This window comes from Phocoena sinus, chromosome 20 (genome assembly GCF_008692025.1).
Source record: "Phocoena sinus isolate mPhoSin1 chromosome 20, mPhoSin1.pri, whole genome shotgun sequence".
Lineage (NCBI taxonomy): Eukaryota > Metazoa > Chordata > Mammalia > Artiodactyla > Phocoenidae > Phocoena > Phocoena sinus.
The window spans coordinates 29,688,537-29,702,027 of record NC_045782.1 but is presented as its reverse complement, the minus strand read 5'-3'; the positions used below and the strand labels follow the sequence as shown (position 1 = coordinate 29,702,027).

Sequence of the window (13,491 nt, the reverse complement as noted above, 5' to 3'; positions counted from 1 at the left end):
GGAGGAAAAGATATATTACACAATCAGGAGGACATGAGTTTAAATCATACCCTAATACCGACCTACACAATACCAAGCCAGATAACATACATAAAACTCTTAGACAATCCCTGGTATGCTGCAGACACTAAATTAATGTTAGTTCTCTAACATCTCTACTTATATCCTCTGTTCTTACTTTTTACATTTCTTTTCATTTTATTAAGTTTAGAAATAGCAGGGGTGGGTGGGATGAATTGGGAGATTGGGATTGACATATATACACTATTGATACTATGTATAAAATAGATAACTAATGAGAACCTACTGTATTGCACAGGGAACTCTACTCAGTGCTCTGTGTTGACCGAAATGCGAAGGAAATCCAAAAAAGAGGAGATATATGTATACGTACGGCTGATTCACTTTGCTGAAACAACACAATATTGTTGTGTTGGGATTAAAAACCTACATTAATTTGAGAGCTAATAAACCTGTCAGAGAATAAGAAAAAAAAAACACACTAGTTTTTTTTTTTTTTTAAACTGCAGAGCGACATTTATTGTTTCAGCCTGGAAAAACATCCCTTTTTAAAATTTCACACAGCAAAGCAAGTTAAAAACTTCACTTGCCAAATAAATGATAATTTAAACAAGAACTTGGTAAAGAAACAGCAGAAACTAACACAATATTGTAAAGCAACTATACTCCAATAAAAATTAAAAAAAAAAGAAATAGCACATGGTTTTCTAGACTTTTGAAATGTTATTTCTTTTTTTTTATTGAAGTATAGTTGATTTATAATATAATATTAGTTTCAGGTATAAAACAGTTACTCAAAATTTTTATAGACTATACTCTATTTAAAGTTATTATAAACTGTTGGCCTATTTTCCTTGTAGCTTATTTATTTTATACACAGTAGTTTGTACCTCTTAATTCCCTATGGCTATCTTGTTCCCTCCTCCCCACTTCCCTCTCCCCAATGGCAACCACCAGCTTGTTCTCTGTATCTGAAATTCTGTTTCTGTTTTGTTATAACCACTCACTTGTTTTAGTTTTTTAGATTTTATATGTAAATATATATATATATATATATACATACACTGTTATTTTTGTCAGTTCCCCCCCTTTTCAAACATCCAAATGATTTGCTAATGAGCATTCACTAGTATAGCTGTTAGATATATAGGAAACCTTCTGATATTGAGGATGCTGTTTTAATCCCAATACAACTTTTTTGTTCAGAGTTAAAGCTTTTAACACACTGTGGTCAGGAAGCCCCTTGAAATCTCAACATTAGGATGGATAAATTTTCACCACAGGAAAAATGTTGATTTCCTCAGGACACTGAGTGACTCATGTTTCAGTCACTTTGTGGATTCTTGTTTTTGAAGAGAATTTTTTTTTTAAATCAACTTAGAACATAAGGATGAAAACAAAGGGAAAAGAACCAGGAACTTGGTTTGGACATATACGGCTTATATACAGGACAGATAATAATGCAAGAGGCCTGTAGTCTCTGGGAGAATTCTTAACTTTGAGCTATGCTTCTCTGCCTTGAGTCATAGTGAATGAAAAAGCTTTGGTAGTTTTCAGAAGCAACTTTAGGCTTTACTGTTTGCTATGTCCTACGGCTCTGCCTGCAAATGCCTTGACAAAAATCCCCAAGGGACATTACGAAATTCAAACATTTTACAATCACAGTGTTATACTCCAGTGTGTGAAATCAATCATCTCCAAGTGTAACTGCATTATCCACATGTGAACCAAGAGTTATGAAAAGAACATACTTAAGTGCCAAAAGAATAAGACCATATTTAGTTAAAGAACAGAGAGAAGAGGGAGAGGGGAGATATATATATACAAAGAAAGATATAGGAAGAAAACACAAATCATATTTTGCTAAACAAGAGAAGTTAATTTAGTCACCTTTGGAGGATGTTAGAGAACCAACTAATTATTTTAAAAACTGGTAAATAAAGAGAAACAATCAATTATTTATACTGTCTTACCTATATGGAAGATATCTCAGGATAACCAAATTGGTGATAAGGAGAAGTTTCTCTTTATAAAAGTATTCCAGTCAATAACTAAAGAAAAAAATAATGGAACTGGAATGCCCCCATTTTATAAACCCTAGTAAAATAATGGACTTATATAATGGTGTTAATATCATAAACAGAAAGACAACCAGACATTATTGCACTTTGTGATAGAATACGTAAGACTATAAAGTGTATTCTTGTAAAAAAAAAATTTTTTTTTCAAGCCTCTCAACCCAGCTATCAATTCACAGGAAACAGAGAAATATATTTAAATTACACCAACAGGAATACAATCAGTAAAATTCAGACTGTGGAAAACTGTACTTGACAAACAATCCAGTTTCATCAACGAATATATTTGAAAAGAAAAACAAAGAAATAAACACAATCAGAAAAATCTGAACACTAACTGGGTAACTGATTTGAAGAGACTATTCCTAAATTCTCTTCGGCGTGACAATGTTTTTTAAGTCCTAAGGTTGATATAGTTACAGATAAAATATGATATGTTACCTGGAATATGCTTCAAGATAATTGTGAGCAGCGTGAGGAGGGGTCTAGATGAAAGTATTAGCCAGGAGTTAATATTAGCGGAAGTTGGGTGATAATATATTGAATTAATTATATAATTCCCTCTACTTAAAAAAAAATTTTCATGACAGAAAGTAGGAAGAAAAGTTAATTGCAACATTTTAGTCAAAACATAAACTTCTCTTAAAACATGTTAAGTCAAATGTTCAATAGTTCTGAAAGCAATCATATGATTCAAACTCATGACAAGTTTCCCTAAGTTAAAAAGGAAGTACTAATGGATTGAAATGAAATCAAGAGCTACATACTGTATCATACTTAGTTGACCATATTCATTGTTATATTTTAATTCTGTCCATGTTTTCCCATATTAGCAAGGAGTAAGAATGGTGATCATGAGCCAGTGTTCTAATTTTTATGCATATAAATATAAAGGAAATATAGTCATCCAGACAGGTCCCCTTAAGACACATTATATTCCAGATACAGAAGTTTGTTTAGTCAGTTATCTCAAATGAGATACTGAAGTCCCATAATTTCATGATTCTTACAAAACAATTTTATAATTCTTGCAAAATCAACATAAAAAAAACAAAACTAAATTGTGGAACACTAAAAGCTGTCAGCCCAAGTTTAATTAAGGGGAAGAAATGACTGGCTTCCTTATTGCAAAAGAAAGACAAATGGTATTTAGTCAAGCAATAATTCAGAAAGCTCTTCTAAAAACTGTCCACGCATATCAATTTATTACCCTGAAGTCCTTGCTTCTTGAATTGGAGAAGAGTTTAATATGCACAAAATATGCAAAACCAATAGAGAAACATAATATCTTACTGGAGTGTCAATTTTATTAAAAGATTTTGGGGAGGGCTTCCCTGGTGGCGCAGTGGTTGCGAGTCCGCCTGCCGATGCAGGGGACACGGGTTCGTGCCCTGGTCCGGGAAGATCCCACATGCCACGAAGCGGCTGAGCCCGTGAGCCATGGTCACTGAGCCTGCGCGTCCAAAGCCTGTGCTCCGCAACGGGAGAGGCCGCAACGGGAGAGGCCACAACATTGAGAGGCCTGCGTACCGCAAAAAAAAAAAAAAGATTTTGGGGAGGACAAAAATCCTAAATTTTTGTGCTTTCAAAAGTTTTGTCAACTGGATTCATAGGTAAATCACCAGCACCTTGCTTTTCTATGTTATGAACTGTAAGTTTAACGGTAAAAATCTGGGGAGTAGAAAATTTTACACATGCTGACTACTCAGAAATTACAGTAGTTTGGTATTATCAGTGTGTTAATAATCTTTGAAAACAAAACCATTTTCTATTAAATATTCCAACTGCAAACATGAAACAGAGGTTAGAAGCCAAAGTTTGGAGGGTAACTTGGAACCACTGAGAAATTCAAGGCTTTTACAGCAACGTTTAAAAAACAATTATACCGGGCTTCCCTGGTGGCGCAGTGGTTGAGATTCCACCTGCCGATGCAGGGGACACGGGTTCGTGCCCCGGTCTGGGAAGATCCCACATGCCGCGGAGCGGCTGGGCCTGTGAGCCATGGCCGCTGAGCCTGTGCGTCCGGAGCCTGTGCTCCACAACGGGAGAAGCCACAGCAGTGAGAGGCCCGCGAACCGCAAAAAAACAAAACAAAAAAACCCCACAATTATACCAATTCTAGTAAAATTAGCAGATTGTTTTACAAACGAAAAAAGAGATAAAATGTGCTTCCAGTTTCCCTTAAGGTCAGTTTTAAAATGACTTCAGAAAGGAATGACGTTCTGATACATGCTACAACATAGATGAAACTTGAAAACATTATGCTAGGTGAAATAAGCCAGACACAAATGGACAGATACTGTATGATTCCATTTATACTGGATATCAAGAATAGGCAAATTCACAGAGGCAGAAAGTCAAGAGGTTACTCTCTCCCCAGGGGCTGGGGAGAGGAGGGAATGAGGAGTTATTGTTTAATGGGTACAGAGTTTCTGTTTGTGGATGACAGGAAAGTTCTGGAAGTAGATATTGGTGATGGTTACACAACACTGTGAATGTACTTAATGCCAGTAAATTGTGCACTTAAACATGATTAAATGGTAAACTATGTTATGTACATTTTACCACAATAGGAAAAAAACTCCCAAAAAACAAAACCATGAACTTAACAAATAATTGAGTTTAGGGACTTCCCTGGTAGTCCAATGGTAAAGAATCCGCATTATAATGCAGGAGACATGGGTTTGATCCCTGCTCAGGGAACTAAGATCCCACATCTTGAGGGGAAACTAAGCCTGTGTGCCACAACTACACAGCCCATGTGATCTGGAACCGACAAGCCACAACTGCAGATCCCACATGCCCTGGAGCCTGCGTGCCACAACTAGAGAAGAGAAAACCCAATGCTACAACTAGAGAGAAGCCCGCGTACCGCAACGAAGAGCCTGCATGCCTCAACAAAAGATCCTGCGTGCCGCAACTAAGAACCAACACAGCCAAAAATAAATAAAATAAATAAATAATAAAAGAAGTCTTTAAAAAAAAAAGAAAATAAATGAGCTTAAAAGGTGATGTTCTAAAAACCCACCAGACCTAACAAATGAAGAAGAAATAGGCAGTCTACCTGAAAAACAATTCAGAATAATGATAGTAAAAATGATGCAAAATCTTGGAAACAGAATGCAGAAAATAAAAGAAACGTTTAACAAGGACCTAGAAGAACTAAAGAGCAAACAAACAGTGATGAACAACACAATAAACGAAATTAGAAATTCTCTACAAGGGATCAATAGCGGAAAAACGGAGGCAGAAGAGCGGATAAGTGACCTGAAAGATAAAATAGTGGAAATAACTACTGCAGAGAAGAACAAAGAAAAAAGAATGAAAAGAATTGAGGACAGTCTCAGAGACCCCTGGGACAACATTAAACGCACCAACATTCGAATTTCAGGGGTCCCAGAAGAAGAAGAGAAAAAGAAAGGGACTGAGAAAATATTTAAAGAGACTAGAGTTGAAAACTTCCCTAATATGGGAAAGAAAATAGTTAATCAAGTCCAGGAAGCCCAGAGAGTCCCATACAGGATAAATCCAAGGAGAAACAGGCCAAGACACAAATTAAACTATCAAAAATTAAATACAAAGAACAAATATTAAAAGCAGCAAGGGAAAAACAACAAATAACACATAAGGAAATCCCCATAAGGTTAACAGCTGATCTTTCAGCAGAAACTCTGCAGGCAGAAGGGAGTGGCAGGACATATTTAAAGTGATGAAAGGGAAAAACCTACAACCAAGATTACTCTACCCAGCAAGGATCTCATTCAGATTTGACGGAGAAATTAAAACCTTTACAAACAAGCAAAAGCTAAGAGAATTCAGCACCACCAAACCAGCTTTACAACAAATGCTAAAGAACTTCTCTGGGCAGGAAACACAAGAGAAGGAAAAGACCTACAATAATAAACCCCAAACAACAGAAAATGGTAATAGGCACATATATATCGATAATTACCTTAAATGTAAATGGATTAAATGCTCCAACCAAAAGACATAGATTGGCTGAATGGATACAAAAACAAGACCGTATATATGCTGTCTATAAGAAACCCACTTCAGACCTAGGAACACATAAAGACTGAAAGTGAGGGGATGGAAAAAGATATCCCATGCAAACAGATATCAAAAGAAAGCTGGAGTAGCAATTCTCATGTAAGACAAAATAGACTTTAAAACAAAGACTATTACAAGAGACAAAGAAGGACAGTACATAATGATCAAGGGATCAATCCAAGAAGAAGATATAACAATTGTAAATATCTATGCACCCAACATAGGAGCACCTCAATACATAAGGCAAGTACTAACAGCCATAAAAGGGGAAATCAACAGTAACACAATCATAGCAGAGGACTTTAACACCCCATTTGCACCAATGGACAGATCATCCAAAATGAAAATAAATAAGAAAACACAAGCTTTAAATGATACATTAAACAAGATGGACTTAATTGATATTTATAGGACATTCCATCCAAAAACAACAGAATACATATTCTTCTCAAGTGCTCATGGAACATTCTTCAGGATAGATCATATCTTGGGTCACAAATCAAGCCTTGGTAAATTTAAGAAAACTGAAATTATATCAAGTATCTTTTCGGACCACAACGCTATGAGACTAGATATCAATTACAGGAAAAAATCTGTACGAAATACAAACACATGGAGGCTAAACAACACACTACTTAATAACCAAGAGATCACTGAAGAAATCAAAGAGGAAATCAAAAAATACCTAGAAACAAATGACAATGAAAACACGACGATCCAAAACCTATGGATGCAGCAAAAGCAGTTCTAAGAGGGAAGTTTATAGCAATACAATCCTACCTTAAGAAACAAGAAACATCTCAAATAAACAACGTAACCTTACACCTAAAGCAATTACAGAAAGAAGAACAAAAAAACCCCAAAGTTAACAGAAGAAAAGAAATCATAAAGATTAGATCACAAATAAATCGAAAAGAAATGAAGGAAATGATAGCAAAGATCAATAAAAGTAAAATCTGGTTCTTTGAGAAGATAAACAAAATTGATAAACCATTAGCCAGACTCATCAAGAAGAAAAGGGAGAAGACTCAAATCAATAGAATTAGAAATGAAAAAGGAGAAGTAACAACTGACATGGCAGAAATACAGAGGATCATGAGAGATTACTACAAGCAACTATATGCCAGTAAAATGGACAACCTGCAAGAAATGGACAAATTCTTAGAAACGCACAACCTTCTGAGACTGAACCAGGAAGAAACAGAAAATATGAACAGACCAATCACAAGCACTGAAATTGAAACTGTGATTAAAAATCTTCCAACAAACAAAAGCCCAGGACCAGATGACTTCACAGGTGAATTCTATCAAACATTTACAGAAGAGCTAACACCTACCCTTCTCAAACTCTTCCAAAATATAGCAGAGGGAGGAACACTCCCAAACTCATTCTATGAGGCCACCATCACCCTGATACCAAAACCAGACAAAGATATCACAAAGAAAGAAAATTACAGGCCAATATCACTGATGAACACAGATAAAAATATCCTCAACAAAATACTAGCAAACAGAATCCAACAGCACATTAGAAGGATCATACACTATGATCAAGTGGGGTTTATCCCAGGAATGCAAGGCTTCTTCAATATACGCAAATCAATCAATGTAATATATCATATCAACAAATTGAGGGAGAAAAATCATATGATCATCTCAATAGATGCAGAGAAAGCTTTCAACAAAATTCAACACCCATTTATGATAAAAACCCTCCACAAAGTAGGCATAGAGGGAACAATCCTCAACATAATAAAGGCCATATATGACAAACCCACAGCCAACATCATCCTCAATGGTAAAAAACTGAAAGCATTTCCACTAAGATCAGGAACAAGACAAGGTTGCCCACTCTCACCACTATTATTCAACATAGTTTGGGAAGTTTTAGCCACAGCATTCAAAGAAGAAAAAAAAATGAAAGGAATCCAAATCGGAAAAGAAGAAGTAAAGCTGTCACTGTTTGCAGATGACATGATACTATACGTAGAGAATCCTAAAGATGCTACCAGAAAACCACTAGAGCTAATCAATGAATTTGGTAAAGTAGCAGGATACAAAATGAATGCACAGAAATCTCTTGCATTCCTATACACTAATGATGAAAAATCTGAAAGTGAAATTAAGAAAACACTCCCATTTACCATTGCTACAAAAAGAATAAAATATCTAGGAATAAACCTACCTAAGGAGACAAAAGACCTGTATGCAGAAAATTATAAGACGCTGATGAAAGAAATTAAAGATGATATAAATAGATGGAGATATACCATGTTCTTGGATTGGAAGAATCAACATTGTGAAAATGACTCTACTACCCAAAGCAATCTACAGATTCAATGCAATCTCTATCAAGCTACCAATGGCATTTTTCACAGAACTAGAACAAAAAATTTCACAATTTGTATGGAAACACAAAAGACCCCGAAGAGCCAAAGCACGTTGAGAAAGAAAAACGGAGCTGGAGGATCAGTCTCCCTGACTTCAGGCTATACTACAAAGGTACCGTAATCAAGACAGTATGGTACTGGCACAGAAACAGAAATGTAGATCAATGGAACAGGATAGAAAGACCAGAGATAAACCCATGCACATATAGTCACCTTATCTTTGATAAAGGAGGCAAGAATATACAGCGGAGGAAAGACAGCCTCTTCAATAAGTGGTGCTGGGAAAACTGGACAGCTACATGTAAAAGAATGAAATTAGAACACTCCCTAACACCATACACTAAAATAAACTCAAAATGGATTAAAGACCTAAATGTAAGACTGGACACTATCAAACTCTTAGAGGAAAACAAAGGCAGAACAGTCTATGACATAAATCACAGCGAGATCCTTTTTGACCCACCTCCTAGAGAAATGGAAATAAAACCAAAAATAAACAAATGGGACCTAATGAAACGTAAAAGCTTTTGCACAGCAAAGGAAAGCATAAGCAAGACGAAAAGTCAACCCTCAGAATGGGAGAAAATGTTTGCAAATGAAGCAACTGACAAAGGATTAATCTCCAAAATTTACAAGCAGCTCATGCAACTCAATATCAAAAAAAACAAACAACCCAGTCCAAAACTGGGCAGAAGACCTAAACAGACATTTCTCCAAAGAAGATATACAGATTGCTAACAAACACATGAAAGAATGCTCAACATCATTAATCATTAGAGAAATGCAAATCAAAACTACAGTGAGGGGGCTTCCCTGGTGGCACAGTGGTTGAGAGTCCGCCTGCCAATGCACAGGACACGGGTTCATGCCCCGGTCTGGGAAGATCCCACATGCCACGGAGTGGCTAGGCCCGTGAGCCATGGCCGCTGAGCCTGTGTGTCTGGAGCCTGTGCTCCGCAACAGGAGAGGCCACAACAGTGAGAGGCCCGCATACTGCAAAAACAAACAAACAAACAAAAAAAACCTACGATGAGGTATCATCTCACACTGGTCAGAATGGCCATCATCAAAAAATGTACAAACAATAATTGCTGGAAATGGTGTGGAGAAAAGGGAACCCTCGTGCACTGTTGGTGGGAATGTAAATTGATACAGCCACTATGGAGAACAGTATGGAGGTTCCTTAAAAAAGTAAAAATAGAACTACCATACCACCTAGCAATCCCACTACTGGGCATATACCCTGAGAGATTACTACAAGCAACTATATGGCAATAAAATGGACAACAACAAAAAGAGTCATGTACCACAATGTTCATTGCAGCTCTATTTACAATAGCTAGGACATGGAAGCAACCTAAGTGCCCATCGACAGATGAATGGATAAAGAAGATGTGGCACATATATACAATGGAATATCACTCAGCCATAAAAAGGAACGAAACTGAGTTATTTGTAGTGAGGTGGATGGACCTACAGACTGTCATACAGAGTGAACTAAGTCAGAAAGAGAAAAACAAATACTGTATGCTAACACGTATATATGGAATCTAAAAAAAAAAAAAGGTCAGAAGAACCTAGGGGCAAGACGGGAATAAAGATGCAGATCTACTAGAGAATGGACTTGAGGATACGGGGAAGGGGAAGGGGAAGCTGGGACAAAGTGAGAGAGTGGCATGGACATATAAACACTACCAAACGTAAAATAGATAGCTAGTGGGAAGTAGCTGCATAGCACAGGGAGATCAGCTCAGTGCCTTTTGACCACGTAGAGGGGTGGGATAGGGAGGGTGGGAGGGAAGGAGATGCAAGAGGGAAGAGGTATGGGGACATATGTATATGTATAACGGATTCACTTTGTTATAAAGCAGAAACTAACACACCATTGTAAAGCAATTACACTCCAATAAAGATGTTAAAAAAAAAAAAAAGGTGATGTTCTCTATCTGAAAGTCATCACACATGCTTCCTCTCCTCTGCCCTGCCACCATCCTGCCTCCTCACTGTACTCCTTATTAGCCTTAGATATCCATTGAAACACTGCTATTTCAAGGAAACCTTCCCTGAATCACAGACTAGGAAAACATTTTTGTGTTATGCAATAAATTTCTCCTTCATAGCAGTTATCTCAATTTGTTTAAATATTTATATATATAATTTTTCAACAATACTTATATATATATTTTTCCATAATTATTTCCCTCACTAGAATGTAAAGCTCCATGAGGGTAGAGACTGTTAAGTTTTGCTCACTCTGAATCTCCAATGCTTGGAGGTTTAATAACTATTATTGGAATTTATAACTGAAAAGAAAATTTGTGAAGCCTTACACTAGTGATATAGTCAAATTGTGAAAGGTGAAAAAGATAAAAACTGAAAAAAGGTAACCTACTTATCAGCAGCACCAAACAATTCATCTTAATGGGCTCCAAAGACTTATGTGAACAAGTTGAAACTGAGGTTGACCCTGGTCTTTATCTTATAATTGGAGGTACTATGTATTTTAATGATTTTACTGATTTACTATATTTATAATGATAGTGAAGTCTGTAAAGATATTTTACTTCGTAAAGTACAAATTAGGTAAAAATTTTAAATAACATAACAGTTTTTAATCAAGCAAGATATTCCCCTGAAAAAAAAATATATGGATGTGAACACAAATGGGATCAATTTTATGAAAGGGTAAGATATAAGAATCAAGGCCAATACACTCTAAATCAACATTTCTCAACTTCAGTAGTATTGACTTTTTTTTTTTTTTTTAACATTTATTTATTTATTTGGCTGTGCCAGGTCTTTAGTTGTGGTGTGCGGGATCTAGTTTCCAGACCAGGGATCGAACCCGGGCCCCCTGCATTGGGAACACAGTGGAGTCTTAACTGCTGGACCACCAGGGAAGTCCCAGTATTGACTTTTTATGAGTGTATCCCAGTTAACCATTTTTAAATATAAAATTTAGTGGCATTAGTTGTATTCACAATGTTGTGCAACCATCATCATTATATTTTCAATATTTTTCTTCACCCAAATGGAAACTCTATACCCATTAAACATTAACTTCTCATTCCCCACAACCCTGGTAACCTCAAACCTACTTTTTGTCTCTATGAATCTGAATTGTCTAGATAGCTCAAATAAGTGGAATCATACAATATCTGTCTTTCTATGTCTGGCTTATTTCATTTACCATAATGTTTTTCTAGGTTCATCTATATTGCAGCATGTATAAGAACTTCATTCCTTTTTATGGCTGAATAGTATTCTATTATGTGTATATAATACTCTTTGTTTATCCATTTATCTGTTAAGAGACACTTGGATTGTTTCCACCTTTCTGATAATGTGAATAATGTTGCTGAACAATGAACTACAAGTTTCTGTACATATTAGAGTCCCAGTTTTCAGTTCTTTTGGGTATTTACGTAGGAATGGAATTAGAGGAGGGTCACATAGTAAATGTATGTTTACATTTTTGAGAAACCACCAAACTCTTTTCCACAGCAACTAAATCACTTTACATTCCCACCAGCAATCTATGAGGGTTCCAATTTCTCCACATCTTCACCAACACTTGTTATTTTTTGTTTTCTAAAAAAATAATAGCCATCCTAATCTGTGTGAAGAGGTATTTCCTTCTGGTTTGGATTTGCATTTCCCCAATAACTAATGATATTGAGAATCTTTCTGTGCACTTATTGGCCATATGTATGTCTTCCTTGGAGAAATGTTTATTCAAATCCTTTGCCCATTTTTTAATTGGGTTGTTTGTCTTTTTGTTGTTGAGTTGTGTAGTTCTTTAAACATACTGAATATTAAACCCTTATCTGATATATGACTTTTAAACATTTTCTCCCTTTTTGTGGGTTGTCTTTTAACTCTCTTGATAGTGTGTCCTTTGATGTACAAGAAGTTTTAATTTTAGCTAAGTTCAATTTATTTATTTTTTTCTTTGGTTGCCTCTGCTTTCGATGTCTTATTTAAGAACCACTGCCAAATCACCAGGCAGATTTGTTTCTATATTTTCTTCTAAGTGTCTTATAGTTTTAACTCTTAAGTTTAGGTCTTTGATGAATTTTGAGTTAATTTTTACATATGGTGTAAGATAAGGATCCAACCTCTCTCTTTTGCATGTGGATATTCAGTTTTCCCAGCATCCTTTGATGAAAGGACTCTTTGTAAATGGTGAAAACAAAAGGAACGAATTTAAGCAGAACTTGATATGTGCTACCTTTTTTACATAACAAAAGACAGTTTCAAAGAAGGGAATATGAAGAACAAACAAACATTCAGACAATCAGTATTTATTGGTATTCTTTTTTTTTCCGGTATGCGGGCCTCTCACTGTTGTGGCCTCTCCCGTTGCGGAGCACAGGCTCCGGACCCGCAGGTTCAGCCGCCATGGCTCACGGGCCTAGCCGCTCTGCAGCATGTGGGATCTTCCTGGACCGGGGCACGAACCCGTGTCCCCTGCGTCGGCGGGCGGACTCTCAACCACTGCGTCACCAGGGAAGCCCTACTGGTATTCTTGAACTATGAGCAAAGCCTAATGCTGATTGCTGTGAGTAATAAATTAAAGGTAGAGTCTGAATTTTTTGAGGAGCTTAAAGTTTATTTGGGGAAGTAAGCCACTACACCAGCCAATTTAACTAATTTGAGGCATGCATGGAGCCAGGCCAAATGAGTGCTTCAGACAATATGCACTTTGGAAGAAGCAGTTATCACTGCCAGCTGGGATGAAAAATTTTCTTTGTTGGCATTAGTGTTAATCTAGCCACATAAATCACTTTTGAAAGAACAACAGAAAATTGAAGGCTATATACATACTCCTTTTCTAGCATGTTCCGAATATCTAGTTATCTTATTAATAGCTTTTCATCAAAAGACAAATGTGTAAAGCAGAAACTAACACACCATTGTAAAGCAATTATACTCTAATAAAGATGTTAAAA

At 36.3% G+C, this 13,491-nt stretch overlaps 1 protein-coding gene across 3 annotated transcripts in view; it reads right to left on the bottom strand.

Moving 5' to 3' along the window:
- VMP1 (vacuole membrane protein 1) overlaps positions 1-13,491 on the bottom strand; it is a 132,206-nt gene that overhangs the window by 61,066 nt on the left and 57,649 nt on the right. The window lies entirely within an intron of this gene.